Below are 24,288 nucleotides of genomic sequence, written 5' to 3'. Positions count from 1 at the left end.
AAAGAAAGAGCCGCTTCTTTTGGGATCACAAATTGTAAGCAAGAGATAAGCCTGGTTTCCAGAGTCCATTTTTTACCTGGTTTCATGGAGAGAACTTCCGTGACAATGATCCAATACAGAGAGCAGGAGAGCAAAGCCAAAAGAGGGAGTGATAGAAAGGCTTAGCAGGTGATAGCGATTAAGCACCTGTTACTAGCTCTGTCACCACTGGATTTAAAATTGTGAGTTAATTAATTAAATTTTTTTGCTTAAATTACTCCAGACAATGAAAGCTTTGCCTGATATTGGAGGTAAGCACAGGGTTCGTCGCTGAAAAGATCTCATTTTAAAAAATGATCAAAAATTGAAAACCACTGATGATCACTGCACTAAAGCATTTTCACACTTACGTACTTCCTTCTTCCTGAGCTCTTCTCTTTCCCTGGTAGCCACAACGCCACACTGTCTTCATTCTTCTCCTAGCTCTGTGACCATTCCTCCTTTGTCTCCCTACTTGTCCCTGCAGTGTGACTGTTTCATATTTCTGTTCCCAGCTGTTTCTCTTCTCTGTGTATTTTCTCATCTAATTTCACCCATCATATGTCCAGTAGACTTGATGAATTGGTCCTCAGCATCCATTCCAACCTCTTCCAAGAGAGCCCTTCTACAGAAGCTGGAAAGAAAAGACTTCAAAATCCAGATCCCTTGCAACAAGAATTCTGAATACATACTACGTCCTCCCAGTCTGATAGGCTCCAGTGAAATATTTAGAAGACAAATGTGAAGCAAGGCCTAGTTTCCTATTGTCCTTGCTGTTGGCAAGCAGGGGCATGGAAGTATGGGGGTTTTGGCAGCAGTGTGCCTGGGGGAGGTCACTGACACCATGCTGCATGGAGAGCTGCAGCAGTGCTGGAGGTGGCAACCTCCTGTTCCCAGGACTGCAGCCACACTGCGAGTTCTTGAACCCCAAAGCATCAGTGGCAGCTCCCTGATGCTTCACCACCATCCTCTTGGGACCAGTTGGACTGTCTTGTTCTGGAAGTCATTTCTGGAAGCCCATCTCTCCGGCCCTACCACTGTAATTCTGGAAAAAACTAGAGCGAGTGTTTGCCGCCCAATGTCTCCAGAATTCTCCCTGTTGACAACAGGGTCAAACAAAACATCTTGTGATTAGCCCAAACTCCATCCTTATGCAGCCACTACTTCCCAGGCTGGCCTCATCTCCTGCCAGATTCCTCTTTGGCCTTCCACACACTAACAAGCCAGCCCTCCTTATTATTTGCATATGATCTTCTGTTTTCTGGCATCTCCCGCTCCTTCTTGATTGCCTGAGAAATGTCTATGCAGCCTTCAGAGACTCCTCCAGAGAAATTAGACATCTGTTGTAGACTATCACAGCACTCTATGCTCAACATTTTTACAGAAATCATGTTAGTGTATTATAATTTTTGTTTTCATGTTTATCCTTCTACTATCATTGAAATTCACTGAGGGGATAAGTAGTGAATTTTTCTTGGTTTTCCCAAGCCTATCATAATGTATGATACTTAAATGAATGAGATGGGAATTAAAACCTCTCTCAATTTATAAGAAGTTGCAGAGGCTTAAATACTTTTCCTTTCAGCTCCATCTCCTGGGAGAAAAAAGATCAGAAATAAATTTTTTCTGCTTTGAAAAGACAGTATATACATATGAAAACTTTATAATATAAAGAGCTTCAAGAAAGCCCTCCAACGCCAGCCAGTACTACTAAAAACCAAGGAAACTTAAACTATTTCCTCAAGGCCACTATTTCTTCAAGTCCATGCAACCTGGATTCTTCTCTGTGACCCAGTCTGCTTTCCATTCTCTCCCTCAAGTTCAGGGAAATGAGACAAGCTACAGTGATACTCTCTCTCTCTCTCTCCTGTTATTCTTAATGCTTTCTACTTTGTGTACTCAAATAACTCACAAAATTATTTTTTAAACCAGATTTAAAGGGAGGTATCCCACATCTGATCCCGAGGAGGAAGACAGAAGGCAGAGAGAACTCTTAATAAACTTAATAAAAATTAATTTAGTGCAACTACAGACATGATTTTAGTAGTCCCATTTTTTCCACACTTGGAGAAAAGTTAAAACTCACCTGTTAGTGCACAAGTTCAAATGGGAAAGGACGAAACAGTGATGTTGGCAGAGTTGCCACACTGTCATGGTATATTATGGGTATTTTAACCATGGCTCACAGTCCTTCAGGATATGAATAGAAGATAGCTGCCCTTATTGATCCTAAATACCTACTTAGAAGGGAGAAAATACCACATTCCAAACAGATGTCGGACTTAGTGGCAGACATTTAAACCTCAAAGTCTTTAAGGAAGAAAGACAATTTCTGAAGCACAGTTTGTAAACCCCAGAGATCCCCAGGGCCAGGCAGTACTTATCCTTGCATCCTCTGAAATGTACCAAGTGAACAAGGCCATCACCTGAGGCAGTTATTATTGATGAATCTCTACTTTCTCCTTCATGCTACTGTCAGCCTTCTGTTTGCCAATACTGATCCAACATTACTATGGAAAAATAAAGTCCTTGTTTTCAGATTTTAATTTCTGAGTTTGGATAACTGAATTCCTCGGTCATGACTGATGGAAGGAGAGCAGTGTGATTCAGTCCGTTGCAGCGGTTTCTATGACTCATCTGGTGACCAAGTCTGGAGCTGGCAGGATTTAGCATTAGCCCTTTTAATCTCAGTTGGAAATGCTGTTTAGGGGCATCAAATTCCTGGTACACAAACATTAAGAACAGGCAAAGAAAAGAAAAACAAACTAGTGAACCAGAAAATCCTATTAGGTTGCACAGATAAGGAATTTTAAAGCAGAGGTGAAAGTTACTTGCAACTTTTCCTGTGAGTCCCTTATAGTTACCTATCACAGAATTAGTTTCATATATTCTACAGGTTATATGACCCCCAAGGAATTAATTTAATATACACATTTACCCTTCACCCCAACCCTCAAGCAAATCAGAATTACCAAGTTTATCTGGGAAGCATTATTTTTTCATTATTTTTTTTTTTTTAACAAGGGCTTTTTATTTTCTAAGGAAAATTAGTTTCTTCAAGTTACAGATTTCACTAGTGAGTTAAAATGTGATGTATAAAAGTCTTATTTATGCCCACATTTTTAGGAATATATCTTTTATCTAGTTCTTAAGGTGTGGTTCCTGGACAAGCAACAGCAGCCCATCATGAGGAACTTAGAAATGCCAATTTAGGAGCCCATCCCAGACCTATGAAATCATAAACTCTGGGACAGTGGGCCCAACAAATCTGTAGCTTAACAAGTTCTCCAGGTGATTCTGATGCATGTTGAAGTTTGAGAATCACAGATCCCAAGATAAATATTTTATGAACAGAAATAGGAATTAAAGAGACAATGAGTTGCCTGAAGTGAAAGTGAAAGCATTAGTTAGTCGCTCAGTCATGTCTGACTCTTTACGACCCTGTGGACTATAGCCCACCAGGCCCCTCCTCTACGGAATTCTCCAGGCAAGAATACTGGAGTGGGTAGCCATTCCCTTCCCCAGGAGATCTCCCTGACCCAGGGATTGAACCCAGATCTTCTGCATTGCAGGCAGATTCTTCACCATCTGAGCCACCAGGGAAGCCCAAATATTCCCAGTGGCAGTGATTCAAAAGCACCCATGCTGCTATTTGCCACATTTGTCAGTTATCTACATACTATTATTAATAATTGTAAGAATTCTATATCCATGTTGGAAAGGAAGAAGGTTGAACATTGAATTACTAAAGCAATATATTTGCGGATGAAGATTTGGGAGATTCTAGGTCCTATGTTTTACTGTCAGGATTATCTCCCTTGATCAGTAGGAAAGAATCAAGGCAGAGCTTTGTTTTTATGTGTATAAAACAGAGATCCACTTTGACAATGAAAACCCATGAAAGTCACTTTCAAGTAAGAGCCTGAAACAGTATCTTAGATTTCCACTTTTGCTGAGGGCAGCCATGATCCTCCCTAGGGCTCCAGGTCTGAGAGCAAGAAAAAAAACTTTTCGAGGTCCCCCTTATAGTTCATTTTCAGCACGTGAGTAATATGTCTCTCCCTTGTTCCAAATACTTTCAAATAATTCTCTGATTAAGACTTTCTTAACCAACTCTTGCAAATGAAGCGTTTTCATTCCCTTTGTACTGTACATCTATTATTTGTGTCTGTGGAGCACCTAATCTTTCTCTTGGCAATAGCATACCTACTTCTTTCTGGGAACTGTTCCCTTTTTCATTTCATCCTGGGGTTAATGACAGTGGTTTTCCTCTCCCCTTTGTTCCCCTGGGCAGATAGATGATTCAGGGCTACCCAGAGTCCTTCGCTAGGATTATTATTAATAGATGTGGAATAAATGGGACAGAGAAACAATCCCTTTTTCCTTTGAGATGCTCAGTTGGGGTGTTGTGAGCTCGGAGCTGCCAGCTGCCATGTTTCTGGCTCCTATTTGCTCTCAGTGAGAAAAAGGCCACCACGCAGAGAAAAACCGAGATAAGAGTGTCTCCTAAGGTCACATGTGCCAACAATGACTCAGTCAGCCCTTCTGACTCTAGGGTGTTCCCCCACCCTTCTAGGTCACTCTTTCTTAGCTAGATTCATCCACTCCGTCAGTTGCTACTGAGTCCTGACTAGTTTGCCAAAGTATGAATGATGGAAAAGACTTAAAGAATTTCCCAAGGTACATACTTAGTAATTAGAAAAGACAGAATGCCTCGCTCTTCATAGTTAATGTCCAATGTATTTTCGCTATTTCACAGCTAGTTATTATCTTTAAAATGAAGTCCAAAGTTTATCAAATTAAATGCATTGTGAAATTATTGGGTTTTCAAGTCATATAGTAAAACAAAACACCAAAAGTATGGGCCATAGAAGAAAATAATGATAAATTGGACTTTGTTAAAATTAAGAACATCTATTCATCAAAAGAAAACACAAATACATTTACATATTTGTCAGAATACATTGCAATGAATACAATATAATCAACGGCTAAAATACTTGAATAGGATTTTGTAAAAGAGGTTTCAAAAGGACCAATAATTATATGGAAAGGTACTCAACATCATTATTTATCAGGGAAATGAAAATTAAAACTAAGAGATACAACCAGATATTCACCAGAATGACTAAAATTAAAAACACTGACAATATCACATAGTGGCACAAATAGAGAAGAATTAGGGCTTCCCAGGTAAAGGACCCACCTGCAAATGCAGGAGACATAAGAGACACAGGTTTGATTCCTGGATCGGGCAGATCCCCCAGAGGAGGGCAACCCACTCCAGTATTCTTGCCTGGAGAATCCCACTGACAGAGGTCCATTGGGTCACAAAGAGTCAGACACTACTGAATCAACTTAATACATACAAACACAGGAATCTAATACATTGTTGGTACAAATGAAAATTAGTACTACCTCTTTGGAAAAACATTTGGCCACAAGTGCTGATGCTAACTCACCCACCTCATGAATGTACAATCCTAATTCTAGTCATATCTACCAATAAAAGAATGAGTACATATGCCCATTAAAAAATCATAGCAGTCATTCATAAAGCTGAAAAATGAAAATACTCATCAAGATGAGAATAATATCAGTAGAATACTACACAGCAATAAAAGCCAAGCAAGCAAAGCGGTAGTGAGAGAAGCAAGGATGGTGATGAAGCCAAGCAGGATCCTGTGTGGCCCTTCCAAGTACAAAGTGTCCCTTTTTTCTCATTTGTAGGAAAAAGGCTTCACCCTCCTAGATCTCCCCTGAGAACTAAAGAGCAGATTCAAGCAGTTACTGATGAGCAAAGTGAGGGAATGCAGAAACAAAGGAAAGGCAGTCAAGAAATAATAGTGTAGCCATGGGGCAAGGTCCTGAGTCCTCTTCAAGGGATGGCTATATACATATATAAAACACTATTTGATGCATATCTCAGAATTCTTCTACAGAAACCAGAGGGCTGATGACTAAGGTTCTTGGAATACCATCGTTTTACCTCACCACCAGCTAATCAGAAGAAAGTCTGTCTGTCTGTCTGTCTGTCTCTCTCTCTCTCTCACACACACACACACACATATACCCTGCAGCTCTCTCCACAAATTTTCCTTTAAGATCTTTCTTGAAACTCTTCTGGGAATTTGGGCTTTTTGAGCATGAGTTGCCTGTTGTTCTTGCTTGACCCTTACAATAAATCCTCCTCTGCTCCAAACCCCAATGTTTTTGTATTTGGCCTCACTTTGCATAGGGCACAAAAGCTTGGGTTCAACAACAGTGATAACCTCTGAATAGAGGAAAATTAACTGGAAAAAAAAGAGAGGGAATTTTTTAAAATCTTGCTTTATATCTTAGTCCAGGAAGCAGCTACATAAGTGTGTGTGTGTGTGTATATACACATATATATGTGTGTGTATATATACACATATGTAAAATGTATGTGAAAGAATTACACACTTTCCTATCTGTGTGTTAAATCTTATCTAAGGGGAAAAAAAAGAACAAATTGAGAAAATGCTACAAACATATCCTATTTCTCCATGTTTTATCATTTTGAAAGTATTCCTTGAAGAACCTAAAACAGACATAAAAGTTCAAAGCAGAATAGACTTGCAATCATTTCTCATGGAGGGTCTGTGTGATACAACTGTGAAGCTCAGCTCTCTGCCTGACTAAGCTTAGAAACACAAAAGAGTCTGGGAAATATTTGAGTATATTCCAGGGTTGTTAGGGGACAAGATGTGATAAACTGATGAGCAAAACTGATGAGCAGAAATAATTTACACATTGTTAAATCACCTTTCTTGAGCCACAAAATCACCCTAAGTTGAATTCATATTCTCCTTAAAAACAGGAAAACAAAACTCATCACATCCAGCCTCACAAGCCCTCCTATGAACTGTATACACTGGTGAGCTCTGTTTTGAGGAATATTGTGTTATTAAATTACTATTTAATTGTATAAATATATCCACCTCTTCCAAAAGCACTCTTAAATAATTATATTTTCTCTATATTTTTAAATTACCTTAGAATAATCCATAAATGGCAGAACATTAGTAAAATAGCATACACAGCAGCCTTATTATTTCTAGCTAATCATTAAAGTACAATAAACATGACAAAAACCATGTCTAGGCAAATATACACACTCACAAATATTATCCAATCTCTTTCCAAACCTCCTGCATGCTGACCTTATCAACCCAATTAGATGGTTACCCATTTCCAAAGCAAAGTTAGAGGCAGTAAACATATCATTAAGAAAAATGGGCATAGGTTAGCTTCCGAGAGAATTGTTCTTACAATAAGTGTGTGATTTTTGTCAATTTGTTTTGAGAAGTGACAATTGATACTGTAATAATCTGTTCTATGCTTCTTTCACTGACGTAATCTAGTGGCTTCTGTTGAATATAATATTTCAGAACTAAAAGAGGCTTTAGGAATCATCACGACTGAACAACTTTCACTTTAGGAATCATTTCATCTTCTTCTTCATCCAAGAGGTGAGAAAATTGAGGGCCAGGGAGCTTTAATTACTTGCCTGAGTCAAGGTATACCTAAGTTTCTTTACAAACGTAATTTAGAATCTGTAAGCTCTACAATCTAAAGGCAAAAACATTTTTCACAAAGGAAATTTTAGTTTGTAAATTGTAAGGAACTCACTATTTCTAGTCTAGATACATTGGCACGGTCCTTGAGTTAACATCATGAAATGCAGACCTGTGATTCTATACCTCAAAAATAATGAGAGTATAAACTAAAGCAGGGGCTCTGAAAATGACAAGGAAAGGATATTTTTAAACTATAAGTCACAGAAGAGGTTGACTCCTGAGTTTCCCGGTTGATGGGATATTGTGATAGTCCATCTCACTTCCTACCTAAATTCATCCATTTTTCTCAAATAATTCTTCAGAATGATCTTTCTAATGCATGGGTTTTACCTTCCAATACAATCCTCATTGCCTATCTTAACTGAGTTCCCTGGAGGCAAATGCTGACACTAAGAGTCATATGAGAGTCACTTATATTAATAAGAGTGGAAAATCCAGGAAGCAGGAAGCGGAACAGGGAAAGGAAGGAGGCCAGGCAAGCCTGCAGAATAAAAGCATATCCAGAGAGGGTAACACTGGCACATGAATGCAGGGCTCTCTGGAGACAGTGGAAGTCAGTCCACTTAAAGTGTGTTTGTAGATCCCTGGGGTCTAAAAACCATGTGGTCTACAATGAGATAAGGTGCTTGCAGCTGAGTGACTAAGCCAACTGTTTATTTCAACTGACATTGCTTTCAGAGAACTTCTTTGTGAAGGAAGTGGTGCATAGGATGACTTCTATCACAAGCTCACCCTCTCCTGGTTGGTAAAAAGTTTGTGGAAGAATCACCCTTCAGAATTGTCCTGATCAAGGGAGAGGAAGCAGGATTATTTGCATCCCATCACATCAATCAGAGCTTAAGGACTGTGCCCTGTGAACATTGCCAGGCATTTCCAGATCTTGTCGAGGGGAAGGAGGAGCCCAGGCAGTGTGAGAGCAGCCTGTCCACAAGGAGTTGCAAATGATAGCAGTCTGCTGGAAGTAACACCATATGAGTACATGTGAAAGGTAAAGGACGCCGATGTGATCGTGAAGAACACTAACATCATCTGCGAAACTCCCTAGAAAGTGTACTTTCTAGGCAGTTTGTCCCAGAGTATGATGCCTTGCTACATCTGATCTCCATCTTTGCAGTTTCATCTATAGTTGCATCCTATCCCATTCTGCTGCACTCTACACCAGTGGTTTTCAGTTTTGCTGACTCATTGAAATAACCAGAGAAGTTTTAGACATTAGGAGCTTGAGCTCTGTACCGACAGTGTAAGTTTATTGGTCTACATTGTTTTTTTTTTTTTTTTTACCCTTAAGTGATACTCTTGTGTAGCCAAGATTGAGACCCATTACTCCAAGCTTTTGTATTAAACTACTTGCAATTCCATGAGTTTGACATTGCATGACTTTGCTTGCCATGCCACGAACACTGCAGAAATAACTTTCCCTAGCTTTGACTTTTGAAACCCAATTGACATTTAAAATGCTATTCATTCTTCAAGGCTCAGTTCAGTTGCCATTTTCTCAATTACATGGATTAAGAAACACATGATCAAAGTGTTCAAAATACTTATTACCCAACCAAAGTATGGTGAAATGTCCTTTTATACATTACTAGTAGATATACACAAAAATTTAACTCCTCATAAAGGGGTTAAATTACAGAGAAAGCAATACTAAAGAAAAATCTTTAAAGAGAACTCCATTGCATTACTTAAATAATGAGAAACAACCCAAATGTCCATCACTAACAAAACAGTTACATAAACCATGTCACAGTCCTACAAGGACATGTAGCAATTGAAAATAATAGTTTAAAAGAATTTAATAGTCTTGGGAGCTACTTTATACTGTCACCAGCCAACGATACACACATGTAATCGGTTTACAAAATTTCATATATGAAATGTTACTATTGATATTTTAAGTGTATGAAAGACTGGAAAATAGACCAAAAAGAAATAAGTCAATTACTCCAAATGATGGGATTTATTAACACAAAATAATAAATTTAATCTTTTATTAAAATTATCTACAATTACTGTTTTGACTTATTAAAGATTAATACTTTCCCCATTAACATTTCCCCACTCTGTATTAATTTCTCTCATCAATTTAAACTTATCATTTGTTCATATTTCTCCTGTGATCCTTGGATTATGCCTTATATTTTTTATTGAGGTATAATTTATCAACAGTGAAATCTTCACAACATAAGTGTGCTTGCTGAATTGCTTCTCACAAATTTGGCAGAAGGGCTTCATTACCTGGAAAGCTTTTTTATAGCTATCCCCTGTCATTCTACCTCCTGCTCCTGTGAGAAGCAACCACTGATCTGATTTATATCACCTAAGGCGAGTTTTGCCTATTCTCTAGAATTGCATATAAAGGGGATCATACATTATGGACATTTCCTCTTTTACTTAGCAAAATATTTTTGCATTTATTAGTAGTTAGTTCCCTTTATTGTTGAGTTGTATCTACTGTGTGAATATACCAGTTTGTTTATCGAGACTCTTGCTGATGAACATCTGGGCTGTTTCCAGTTTGAGGAGTGTAAATAAACTCCTATGAACATTCTTGCATAATGTTTTTTGTGAATGTCTATTTTTGTTTCTCTGGAATAAACACCTAATGTGGTAGAGAGCCTCCAGGATGGTACCCAGTGATCCTTGCTTCCTCACACCTAGCCTCTTATGTAGTTGCACACCTCCCCGCCACATACACACATATATACCACACACTGAATAGGGCTGATATATGCAGTCAATAAGATACTGCAAAAAGGTATAAAGTATGGCTACAAAGGCTAGGACATAAAAGCTGCCACCTTGCTCTCTCAGATCATTCACTCTGGTGAGACACCAGCTGCCAGGAAGTTACTCAAGTAGCAATACGGTAGAATCCGAATGGCAAGAAGTTGAAGCCACCTGCCAGTCACCATTTTCATCTTGTCAGTCTTGTGAGTACGCCACCTTAGAGCAGAGCCTCCAGCCCCACCCAGCATTCAGGTGACTGTGGTCCTGGCTGCCACATTAATTGAAACCAAAAAGAGACCCCAAAGCAAACCACTCAGTTAAGCCTACTCTGAATTCCTAACCCTCAGAAACTATGTAAGGAAATGGCAACCCACTCCAGTATCCTTGCCTGGAAAATCTCATGGACAGAGGAGCCTGGTGGGCTGCAGTCCATGGGGTTGCAAAGAGTCAGGCACGACTGAGCGACTAACACTTACACTTACTTACTTACAAGCCATTGCATGCTGCATGAATGCTTGGTCACTAAGTCCTGTCCGACTCTTTGTGACCCCCTGGACTGTAGCCCACCAGGCTCCTCTGTCCATGGGATTCTCCAGGCAAGAGTACTGGAGTGGTTTGCCATTTCCTCCTTCAGGGGATCTTCCTGCCCAGGGATGGAACCCAAGTCTCTCGCATTGGCAGGTGGGTTCTTTACCACTGAGCCACCAGGGAAGCTTGTTTAAGCCATTAAGTTGTGGTAATTTATGATGTAGATAATGAATACAATCTAGAAGTGCAATTTCTGGATCACAGAATAAATTTATGTTCAACTTTTAAGTGATACTGAGAATTCTCCAAGGCGGTTGTGCTGTTTTACACTTGCAGAGTCACAGTTGTTCAATATCTTTGCCAATTCTTGGTATCATCAGTCTTTTGCTTTAGTCATTCTAGTAGGTATGCAGTAGCGTTTCATTGGGGTTTTAATTTAGACTTCACTCTATCCAACTATGTTGAGCATTTCATGTGCTTTATTGTGTGCCTTATATTTTACATATTTTTTCTTCCAGTTTCATTGAGATATAACTGACACGCAATACTACTTAAGAAGTTCACAATTTTACTTACATACATCATGAAATGGTTTTCATAGTATACTGAACATCCATCATCTCACACAGATATAAATTAAAAGAAAAAGAGGAAAATCATTTTATGTATTATTCATACTTCTTTCACAGACTGAAGCATGATTCTAATCAGGGTTAATCAATGTTGGATTAATAGATTCGTGAACAAATGAGCATGTTTTTCCTGTAAAAACTACAATTGGGGTTGAAACTCCAAGTTCTTTCAATCACAGGACTTATAAATTGTACAAGACAATCTATAGTTGAATTACTAGGTATAGAAATTTATAATGAGATCTTAAAAGTTTCCCTTCCTTTAATTTCCTAAGATAAAAATGCATCATAATTCTCATTTTTTATTTATTGGGATTTTTCTTGCTCAATGCACTTCTCATTGCACTCAAAGTCTTACAGGATTAGATGGAAATTGAGTGAGCCTCTTGGACAAAACATCAAAGCAACAGGGAGATATGAGTTAAATTAGTAAAATCAACACATGATAAATTAAATCTGCTATCTGAGGAAAGAGCCTGTTAGCGGTATTAGGTTCCAAAGGCAAAAGCAGGCAGGCCTTGGGCATAACTTAATTAACAGTATAAACATATCTATAGATTAAACTTGCCATTACTGGTGGAATGGTCTCATTAGGAGGAGAAGCAAGACAAACAGGAAGTCGGAATTTAATTTACTTCATATATATAGAAGAGAACAATGCTGACTGGGGGGCAGGGCACAGAACAGGCATTCTGATCACTAAAGAGGTCCCTCTATTGCGGGGCAGAAGTGGGTCATCAGGTCGGTCACCATGGCCTAAATAACAGAACTCCTTTTACTTTTGTTTAGACCCATAATTACCAAATAGCCTAAAGACTAATTTCATTTCTCAGCAAGACTATACACTGGAGCAGACCCAGGTGTTCTGATCACAACAAAAGGAACAGTTCCCACTGTAAAAGAATAAATGGACCCAGGAAGGAAGAGATAAGCTAATCAGATAACGAATATATTCTAATTGGCTTAGCCATAGTGTTTCATATATTTAATTACTGTAACATATTGATTTCACAAGCAGCAATTGTGCTAAAAAAAAAAACTAGTTTCATTTTTCTATGATGACTGAATTGATTTTTTTTTCTTTTTTTTTCCCCTTTATTTATTTATTTTTTTTTTCAGTGGGTTTTCTCATACATTGATATGAATCAGCCATAGAGTTACACGTATTCCCCATCCTGATCCCCCCTCCCACCTCCCTCTCCACCCGATTCCTCTGGGTCTTCCCAGTGCACCAGGCCCGAGCACTTGTCTCATGCATCCCACCTGGGCTGGTGATCTGTTTCTCCATAGATAATATATATGCTGTTCTTTCGAAACATCCCACCCTCACCTTCTCCCACAGAGTTCAAAAGTCTGTTCTGTACTTCTGTGTCTCTTTTTCTGTTTTGCATATAGGGTTGTCGTTACCATCTTTCTAAATTCCATATATATGTGTTAGTATGCTGTAATGTTCTTTATCTTTCTGGCTTACTTCACTCTGTATAATGGGCTCCAGTTTCATCCATCTCATTAGAACTGATTCAAATGAATTCTTTTTAACGGCTGAGTAATATTCCATGGTGTATATGTACCACAGCTTCCAACCCCATTTTTCTGAGTGACAAATAACCAACTTAGTCACTTCAAGATATTTTTCAGTCAAATCATGGTTTCTGTGTCATATGAGGATTTTCCCAGTGAAATGGAGGTTCACCACATTCCCTCCTTCCATTGATGTGTGTGGTATCTAAGTCTTGGAGAATGAATGAGTGGGTGACAGGGCCACCATGTTGTACAACTCCAGAAACACAATCATGGCAGCATTAATGTTTGCTTCTTGGCCAGATTTTGTCCCTGCTAATGTTGGCTGTGACTGAGCAAAATGAATGGGTTTTTTTCCCTGTTAACACTTAGGAATAAAAATCCTTCCCCACAAAATCTTTTGTAGATAGGGATTGCATAATCATCTTCACACAGGTCAGGCTGTAAATCCAAGAGGTTTCTTCAGGCTAAAGTTATACAGTTCATCCACTTGCTTTGTGTAATTCTGAGGGCATGTGAAAAAGTAAGTACTGGTTATCTACTGTGATGGAGCAAACAACCCAAAACTTGGTGGCTCACAACAATAATCATTTTATCATGTTTATGACATGTGGATCAGATCTTCAAGGGCTGGGTGGGCTGCCTCCCCTAGGATTATTAATATTTTGTGCTATGTGAGTGATGGCTAGACACATACCTGTTGTCTTGGTGGAAAGAGAGGGCAGATTGGACTTAGCTGGGCCCCTTTCGGACTTCCCTGGTGGCTCAGATGGTAAAGCATCTGCCTACAATGCAGGAGACCCAGGTTCAATCCCTGGGTTGGGAAGATCCTCTGGAGAAGGAAATGGCAACCCACTCCAGAACTCTTGCCTGGAAAATCCCATGGACAGAGGAGCATTGTAGGCTACAGTCCATGGGGCCCCTTTCACTATCCAAGAAATCTCAAGACTTCTCTAGATAGGCTTTCCAGCAAGATGATCAGACTGCATGCAACTGGCTTTCCCCTGAGAGAACATTCTAAGAGATCCCAGTGAAAGTTGAAAAACTTGTTATCTGACCTTAAAACTCACAGAAGCTCACTTCTGATGCATTCCATTGGTCAACCATGCCACCAGATTAGCCCACATTCAAGGAGAAGGGAATTAATCTCTTCTTCTTAATGGAAAGTAGCAAAAAAAAAAAAAATTGTGGCCACTTTTAATTTGGGTTAGGAGGAAAATGACAAGATTTTTCCAAGTCACTCTGAGAGTCGTAAGAAACTCAAGGTGGTTAACTCAAACTCCTTGACATACCACATTAGGTCATGCCATACTATTATCCCTAGTCAACTGGTGTTATGCCATCCCAGCACATGAGGAAATCCATCTGCAAAACAAGTCACAGGTCCTAACTGCTCTTGGAGTCCCAAATCAATCTTGGACTTGTATCACCACCTCCTCAGAGGTCAGCTTTCCAGTAGGCTTCAGAGCAGAGAACTTCTTTTCAGGGAATAACATCCATGTTTAATACATTTCCATCTTCCTTAGCTCTTTTTTCTACCCAAAGTAAGAAAATCTTTATATTTATCCAACAACCAGGCCACAAAAGACTTGATCGAATGAATTTTTTTGCTTGCCTAGTATTTATGATATGCTTGAGAATTCAAACTTCAAAGACTATTAGTAAGTTTTTTCCTCCTCTGTGGTCTACTGAAGCCTCCCTTCTCTGAGTCATAGAAACCAAGGTCTAGATGGAAGAGACAAATAGAATTATAGGTAAAAGGGATTTCATGGGAAAAAAAAAATCACCTCAGTAATGGCTTCAAAATAATTTTTCTGTCACTTTTATAAATGGGGCTTCTGATTGCTCCATTAGTCACTCATGAGTTTGCTCAATTCCTTCTCTCAGAGACTTGGGCTGATTAAATCTAGGAGCCATGGTAAAAGTGAATCACTAGGCCTGAAAAGCTGAGAACCCAACTGCTCACTTCACTGACATCTAACAAGGGCACTCTCTGGGGCTTTACTTCATAATAGCAGTAATTAAAGGCTACCTTTTATTTAATTGGTACCTAAAATTGCTTTAAACGTAATACTTTATTTAAATACAATAAAAACTGTATAAGATACCAATGAGGAATTTAAATGAATCATTTATAAGGATGTGAAAATTGAAAATTGCCTCTAAAAAGTTTAACAATAGTAAATTTAAAACATAATAAGGATTTCCCTGACAGTCCAGTGGTTAAGATGCCATGCTTCCACTGCAGGGAACACGGGTTCAATTCCTGGTTGGGGAACTAAGATTCCAAATGCCACATGCCATGCACAGAGCAGCCAAAAATGATAATAATAAAATATATAAAGATAAAATAGCCTAAACATAAATTTTACCTGTTTGAATACAAACCTCAAATCTTTTTTTTTTAATAACTCGAAGAAAGTGACTATTTCTTAAAAAGAAAAAATAACAGCCTATGGACTAACTAATGTTACTATGCTTTTTATTGACATGAAAAGAGTTCTATGAAGTGACTATGCTAAGAAATCTTTCTTTTTATCCCTGTCACATATGGTGAAAATGAAGGTTAACTTGCTAACCCCTGGTTGTAGACTATAAACAAAATATTAGGCTTCAAGAGAGGAGAGCTGTAATAATAAAGTAACAGTGAATCATGCATCCCAAATCATAACTGCTCAAATAAATAAAATATGGTGACCCAGAAAACTCAAAGGAAAGGCCCAGTTAGAATCAAACTTCACACAAAAAATGTTAGCCTGAATGCACTGTGCCTTGGCTCCTGATAGAAAAGATATAAATATAGAAAGATACCTTGAAATGCAAGGGCTTCTCTGGTGGCTCAGATGGGAAAGCGTCTGACTGCAACGCGGGAGACCTGGGTTCGACCCCTGGGTTGGGAAGATCCTCTGGAGAAGGAAATGGCAACACACTCCAGTACTCTTGCCTGGAAAATTCCACGGACAGAGGAGCCTTGTAGGCTACAGTTCATGGTGTCGCAAAGAGTCGGACACGACTGAGCGACTTCACTCATTCACTCACTTACTCACCTTGAAATGCAGCCATTTAATTTTTTCAATCGAGAAAAACCTTCTCTTCTTTCAAATATATGTTAAATAATTCTTTTTTTATACTGCAAAGAAAATCATATGCAGGCAAAACCTCTACTGATACCAATAACTAGAAGAAATTCTAGCAGGCTGAAATCAGAAAAATAAGGCTGAATGGGCTTCCCCAAACCTGAACATAACTTTAGGAGTGGTACTGATTTTTGGTTCTGTTGTCATTTCCCCCCAAAGTCTCTTTATCACCAATGCTATCTGATGCTCTCAAACCAAAGACATTCTTCCTGTATACTTGGACTTTTACATTGTCTTAAGCTGATTAATTCCAACCTCACCAACCAAGACTGTAATTAAAATGGCAATCTGTATTACAATACCTTCTAATCATTCTTGGGACTAACCACCTATCTATTTGACACAAGGAGGGAAAAACATACAAATATATTGATATAAATTGATCTACATATACATGTGTGCATGATTCATAGACACATCATTACATCTAAACACTTGAGCTTGCAGTCAAAGTTCCTTTGATCAACCACAGGGAAAATATGTTTCCATAACCATACTTTAAATGGGACAGTCACTAGTCTGTGCTAACAGGTCATCCATCAGTTATTAAGTGAGATAAGTGGATATGCCTAACCTATGGTTGACATTTGGTAAATAGTTCCCTTTCTCTTTCAGTTGTACAGAAAATAGAAATATTAAAGAACTGGGAGTATGTGAAGTGGGATAGTGAAAAATCTTTCACACAATAACAAGGGTGTACTGTTCATGAAGTCAGTGAGTTTATTTTGTTAATCGATGGATCCCTAGCACCTAGACCAGTAACTGGCCATGTGTGCATGCTAAGTCACTTCAGTTGGGTCTAACTCTGTGCGACCCTATGGACTATAACCTGCCAGGCTCCCCTGTCCATGGGATTCTCCGGGCAAGAATACTGGAGTGGGTTGTCATGCCCTCCTCCAGGGGAATCTTCCCGACCCAGGGATCGAACCCATGTGTCTTCTGTCTTCTGCATTGGCAGGCAGGTTTTTTACCACTAGCGCCACCTGGGAAGCCATAGTGGAATTAAATAAGTATATATTTAACATCTGAATAAATGATTTGTGTGGTAGAAAGGAAGGAAAGGGAGAAATAGGGAGGAAGCCAGGCAGTCAATCTGGCTAATAAACTGTGGCTCATGCTATAATGTTCTTTCACAAGACCAGTGGTTCTGATCCAAAGGCTAAGAAATCAATTTCCCCCCTGAAATACTGAAAAATACATCATTTCCATTCTACCTATGTAGGATGGTGAGATGTCAGGAGCTCAGTTCATATCCCATTCTATCACTTTGATTTGTGTGACCTTGTTAAAATTTCTTAACTTCTCTAAGCCTCTGTTTTCTCACCTGCAAAATAGTTGCAATAAGTAATTACTAGCATTTAATAATACCTGTTATGGACTGAATTGCATCCCCCTAAAACTTTTATGTTGAAGCCTTACTCCTATTGTGGCTGTATTTGAAGACAGAACCTTTAAACAGGTAATTAACTTTAAATGAGGTCCTAAGAATGAGGTTCTAATCTAACAGGACTAGAATCCTTATTAAAAAAAAAAAAGAGAGAGAGAAAGAAACCAGAAAGGCAGGCACACAGAAGAAAGGCCATGTGAGGACACAGTGAAAGGTAGCCATCTACAAGTCAAGAGGAGAGGTCTCAATAAGAAGCAATTCTATTAATATCTTGAAATTAAGCTTAATATCTCTAGAACTGTAGAAATAAGTTTCTGTTTTTTGAGATACCAGTCTATGATATGTTTTTATTACAGACCAAGCCAATTAGTAGTTTTTTAAAGGTCTGTTGTGAATGTTGGAGTAGAAAATAAATATAATCTACAGCCTGGAACATAGGAAGTGCCCATAAATGCTAACTATTAATAATGTGGTTAGGAAACAGTTCACTATAAGTCTCCCAACTTTCTGCACATCTTAGCAAATACTCTGAAAACTTAGGCTTAGAACTATCTTTTTAAGAATGCTTATATAGCAAACAGCCTTAGTAGAGAGTGGTTCAGTCACTAACTTTTGTCTGACTCTGCGACTCCATGGATTATAGCACACCAGGCTTCCTGGTCCTTCACTACCTTCTGGAATTTGCTCAAACGCATGTCCATTGAGTCAGTGATGCTATACAACTGTCTCATCCCCTGTCACCCTTTTCTCTTCCTGCCCTCAATCTTTACCAGAATTTGGGTCTTTTTCAATGAATCAGCTCTTTACATCAGGTGGCCAGAGTAACTTTCACTTTAGTAGAAAAGAATACTATCAAATTACCAAAGACATTTTTCACAGAACTAGAACAAATAATCCTAGAATTTATATGGAACCATAAAAGACCCAGAATTGCCAAAACAATCCTTATGAAAAAGAACAAAGCAGGAGGCATAATCCTTCTGGACTTCAAACAATACTACAAAGCTACAATAATCAAAACAGCATGGTATTGGCACAAAAACAGACACATGGACCAGTGGAACAGAATAGAGAACCCAGAAATAAACCCACACACCTATGAACAATCAATTCACTTTTGACAAAGGAAGCAAGAATATACAATGGGGAAAAGGTCTCTTCAGCTAGTGATGTTGGAAAAGTTGGACAGTCACATGTAAATCAATTAAGTTAGAACACACCCTCACACCATAAACAAAAATAAACTCAAAATAGCTTAAAGACTTAAATATAAGACATAACACTATAAAACTCCTAGAACATAGGCAAGCCATTCTCTGACATAAATTGTGCCAAGGTTTTCTTAGGTCAGTCTCTCAAAGCAACAGAAACAAAAGTAAAGTAACAAGTGGACCTAATCTAACTTATAAACCTTTGCAAAGCAAAGGAAACTAATTGTTGTTGTTGTTCTGGCACTAAGTTGTATCCACCTCTTTGCGACCCCATGGACTAAAGCATGCCAGGCTCTGTCCTCCACTATCTTCTAGAGTTTGCTCAAATCCATAACTATTGAGTCAGTGATGCTATCTAACCATTTCATCCTCTGCCACCAACTTCTACTTTTGCCTTCAATCATTCCCAGCATCAGGGTCTTTCCAGTGAGTCAGCTCTTCTTATAAGTGGCCAAAGTATTGGAGTTTCAGCTTCAGCATCAGTCCTTCCAATGAATATTCAGGGTTGACTTCTTTGGACTGGTTTGATCTCCTTGCAGTCCAAGGGACTCTCAAGAGTCTTCTCCAACACCATAATTCAAAAGCATCAATTTTTCGGCACTTAGCCTTCTTTATGGTTCAACTTTCACATCTGAACCTGACTACTGGAAAAACCACAGCTTTGACTATACGGACTCTGTCAGCAAAGTGATGTCTTTGCTTTTTGATATGCTATTTAGGTTTGTCATAGCTTTCTTTCCAAGGAGCAAGAGTCTTTTAACTTCATGACTGCAGTCAACATCCACAGTGATTTTGGAGTCCAAGAAAATAAAATCTCTCACTGCTTCTACTTTTTCCCCTTTTATTTGCCATGAAATGATGGGACCTGATGCCATGATTTTAGTTTTCTGAATGTTGAGTTTCAAGCCGGCTTTTTCACTCTTCTTTTTCACCCTCATCAAGAGGCTTTTTTGTTCCTCTTCACTTTCTTCCATTAGAGTGGTATTATCTGCATATCTGAGGTTATTAATATTTCTCCTGGCATTCTTGATGCCAGCTTGTGATTCATCCAGCCCAGCATTTCTCACAATGTACTCTGCATAGAAATAAGCAGGGTGACAATATACAGACCTGTCATACTCATTTCCCAATATGGAACCAGTCAGCTGTCCCATATCCAATTCTAACTGTCGCTTCTCGACCTGCATACAGGTTTCTCAGGAGAGAGGTATGGTGGTCTGGTACTCCCATCTCAAAGAGTTTTCCACAGTTTGTTGTGATGTACACAGTCAAAGGCTTTAACATAGTCAGTGAAGCAGAATTAGATATTTTTCTGGAATTCCCTTATTTTCTCCATTTTTTCATTAAATGCTGGCAATTTGACCTTTGCCTTTTCTGAACACAACTTGTACATCTGGAAGTTCTCTGTTTATATACTGCTGAAGGCTGGCTTGAAGCATTGTGAGCATTACTTTGCTCGCATGTGAAATGAGTACAATTGGGTGGTAGTTTGAACATTCTTTGGCATTGTCCTTCTTTGGGATTGAAATGAAAATTGATCTCTTCCACTCCTGTAGCCACTGCTAAGTTTTCCAAATCTGCTGACATATTGAGTGCAGCACTTTAACAGAATTATCTTTTAGAATTTTAAGTAGCTCAGCTAGAATCCCATCAGCTCCACTAACTTCGTTCATAGTAATGAATCCTAAGGCCCACTTGACTTCATATTCCAGAATGTCTGGCTCTCTGTGAGTGGCCACACTATTGTGGTTACCCAGATCATTAAGAACTTTTTGGTATAGTTCTCTGTATTCTTACCACCTCTTCCTAATCTCTTAACAATTCCCTGGTGGCTCAGATGGTAAAGCCTCTATGTGCAATGCAGGAGACCCGTGTTTGATCCCTGGGTCGGAAAGATCCCCTGGAGAAAGAAATGGCAACCCACTTTAGTACTCTAGCCTAGAAAATTCCATGGGTGGACGAACCTGGTGGGCTACAGTCCATGGGGGTCTGCTTAATCTCTTCTGCTTCTAGATCCTTTCCATTTCTGTTCTTTATTGTGCCCATCTTTGCATGAAATGTTCCCTTGATCTCCCAGTTTTCTTGAAGAGATCTGTAGTCTTTCCCATTCTATTGTTTTCCTCTATTTCTTTGCATTGTCCATTTAAGAAGGCCTTCTTATCTCTCCCTTCTCTCCTTTCTCTGGAACTCTGCATTCATTTGGGTATATCTTTCCCTTTCTCCCTTGCTTTTCATTTCTCTTCTTTCTTTAGCTATTTGTAAAGCCTCCTCAGACAACCACTTTGCCTTCTTCCACTTCTTTTTCTTTGGAATTGTTTTGGTCACTGCCTGGTGTACAATGTTATGAACCTCCATTCATAGTTTTTCAAGCACTCTATCTACCAGATCTAATCCCTTGAAATTATTCATCACCTCCACTGTATAATCATAAGGGGTTTGATTTAGGTCATACCTGAGTTGCCTAGTGGCTTTCCCTACGTTCTTCAATTTAAGCCTGAATTCTGCAATAAGGAGCTCATGATATGAGCCACAGTCAGTTCCAGGTCTTGTTTTTACTGACTGTATAGAGCTTCTCCACCTTTGACTGCAAAGAACATAATCAATCTGGTTTTGATACTGACCATCTGGACTGGGAGACAATATTTGCAATGATGTAACTGACAAGCGATTAATTTCCAACAAAGAGATCCTACAATTCAAAAACAAAAAATAAACAACCCAATCAAAAAATGGGCAGAAGACCTAAGTAGACATTTCTCCAAAGAAGAGACACAAATGTCTGATCAGTACATGAAAAGATTATCATCATTGCTAATTACTAGAGAAATCAAAATCAAAACTAAACTGAGGTACCACCCCACACAGATCAGAATGACCATCATTAAAAAGTCTACAAATGTATGTCGGAGAGGGCATGGACAAAAGGGAACCTTCTTATACTCTTGATGGGAGTAAAAGGTGGTACAATTGTTAAGGAAAACAGTATAGAAGTTCCTCAAAGAAAATTAAAAATACAGTTGCCATATGATCCAACAATCCTGCTCCTGGATTTATACCTGGATAAAACTATAATTTGAAAGATACATGGACCCCTATGTGCATAGCAGCAATAACCAAGACATGGTAACAACCTAAATGTCCACTGACAGATAAATAAAGAAGATGTGATCTGTATATACAATTGACTATTACTCAGTCATAAAAATAATAAAATAATGCCCTCTGCAGCAACATAGAGCAACTAGAGATTATCATACTTAGTAAAGTCAGTCAGAAAGAGAAATACAAATACCACATGATATCACTTATATGTGGAACCTAAAATATTGCACAAATTAACTTATCTATGAAACAGAAAAAGACTCACAAACATGGACAACAAACCTGTAATTACCAAGGATGGAAGAGGGAAAGACTGGGAGTTTGAGATTAGCAGATGCAAACTAGTATATCAGTTCAGTTCAGTTCAGTTCAGTCTCTTGGTTATGTCTGACTCTGCGACCCCAGGGACTGCAGCATGCCAGGCCTCCCTGTTCATTGCCAACTCTCGGAGTTTACTCAAACTCATGTCCATTGAGTCAGTGATGCCATCCAACCATTTCCTCCTCTGTCGACCACTTCTCCTCCTGCCTTCAATCTTTCCCAGCATCAGGGTCTCTTCCAAGGAGTCAGTTCTTTGCCTCAAGTGGTCAAAGTATTGGAGCTTCAGCTTCAGCATCAGTCCTTCCAATGAATATCCAGGACTGATTTCCTTTAGGATGGACTGGTTGAATCTCCTTGCAGTCCAAGGGACTCCCAAGAGTCTTCTCCAACACCACAGTTCAAAACCATCAGTTCTTTGGGGCTCAGCTTTCTTTATAGTCCAACTCTCACATCCATACATGACCACTGGAAAAACCATGGCTTTGACTGGATGGGCCTTTGTTGGCAAAGTAATGTCTCTGCTTTTTAATATGCTGTCTAGGTTGGTCATAAATTTTCTTCCAAGGAGCAAGTGTCTTTTAATTTCATGGCTGCAGTCACCATCTGCAGTGATTTTTGGAGCCCCCCCAAAAATAAAGTCTGTCACTGTTTTTCACTGTTTCCCCATCAGTTTGCTATGAAGTGATGGGACCAGATACCATGATTTTCATTTTTGAATGCTGAGTTTTAAGCCAGTTTTTTCACTCTCCTCTTTCACTTTCATCAAGAGGCTCTTCAGTTCTTCTTCACTTTCTGCCATAAGGATGGTGTCATCTGCATATCTGTGGTTATTGATATTTCTCCTGGCAATCTTGATTCCAGCTTGTGCTTCATCCAGCCCAGCGTTCCTCATGATGTACTCTGCATATAAGTTAAATAAGCAGGGTGACAATATACAGCCTTGATGTACTCCTTTCCCTATTTGGAACCAATCTGTTGTTCCATGTTTAGTTCCAACTGTTGCTTCCTGACCTGCATACAGATTCCTCAAGAGGCAGGTCAGGTGGTCTGGTATTCCCATCTCTTTCAGAATTTTCCACAGTTTGTTGTGGTCCACACAGTCAAAGGCTTTGGCATTGTCAATAAAGCAGAAGTAGATGTTTTTTTCTGGAATGCTCTTGCTTTTTGTATTATGCAACAGATGTTGGCAATCTGATCTCTGGTTCCTCTGCCTTTTCTAAATCCAGCTTGAACATGTGGAAGTTCATGGTTCATGTATTGCTGAAGCCTGGCTTGGAGAATTTTGAGCATTTACTTTACTAGCATGTGAGATGAGTGCAATTGTGTGGTAGTTTGAGCATTCTTTGGCATTGCTTTCCTTTGGGATTGGAATGAAAACTGACCTTTTCCAGTCCTGTGGCCACTGCTGAGTTTTCCAAAAATGCTGGTATATTGAGTGCAGCACTTTCACAGCATCACCTTTTAGGATTTGAAATAGCTCAACTGGAATTCCATCACCTCCACTAACTTTGTTCATAGTGATGCTTCCTAAGACCCACTTGACCGCATTTCAGGATGTCTGGCTCTAGGTTGGTGATCACACCATTGTGATGATCTGGGTCATGAAGATCTTTTTTGTATATAGTTCTGTGTATTTTTGCCACCTCTTCTTAATATCTTCTGCTTCTGTTAGGTCCATACCATTTCTGTCCTTTATTGTGCCCATCTTTGCCCTTGGTATCTCTAATTTTCTTGAAGAGATCTCTAGACTTTCCCATTCTATTGTTTTCCTCTATTTCTTTGCATTGATCACTGACGAAGGCTTTCTTATCTCTCCTTGCTATTCTTTGGGTATGTTTGAATAGGTATACCCATCTGCATTCAAATGGATATATCTTTCCTTTTCTCCTTTGCCTAGTATATATAGTATATCTAGAATATTTATATATATTTGTATATATAGGATGGATATATACTAGTATATATAGGATGGAAAAACAACAAGGTACTGCTGTGTAGCACTGGGAACTATATTTAATAATCCTGTGATAAACCATAACGAAAAAGAATATATTTATATGTATAGTTAAATCACTTTTCTAAACAGCAGAAATTAACACA

The 24,288-nt window shown here is 38.9% G+C and overlaps 1 protein-coding gene and 1 non-coding gene across 2 annotated transcripts in view; one reads left to right on the top strand and one right to left on the bottom strand.

The window, feature by feature from the left end:
• The window catches only part of PDE4D (phosphodiesterase 4D), a 1,564,000-nt gene that overhangs the window by 1,271,942 nt on the left and 267,770 nt on the right, over positions 1-24,288 (bottom strand). The window lies entirely within an intron of this gene.
• Positions 13,785-13,856, top strand: TRNAC-ACA. Its single transcript has one exon. It is a non-coding gene; the product is annotated as a tRNA-Cys (tRNA).

Source organism: Cervus elaphus, chromosome 25 (assembly GCF_910594005.1).
Source record: "Cervus elaphus chromosome 25, mCerEla1.1, whole genome shotgun sequence".
NCBI classification, from domain to species: domain Eukaryota; kingdom Metazoa; phylum Chordata; class Mammalia; order Artiodactyla; family Cervidae; genus Cervus; species Cervus elaphus.
The sequence above is the reverse complement of the archived record's forward strand: the minus strand, read 5'-3'. Positions and strand labels throughout refer to the sequence as shown.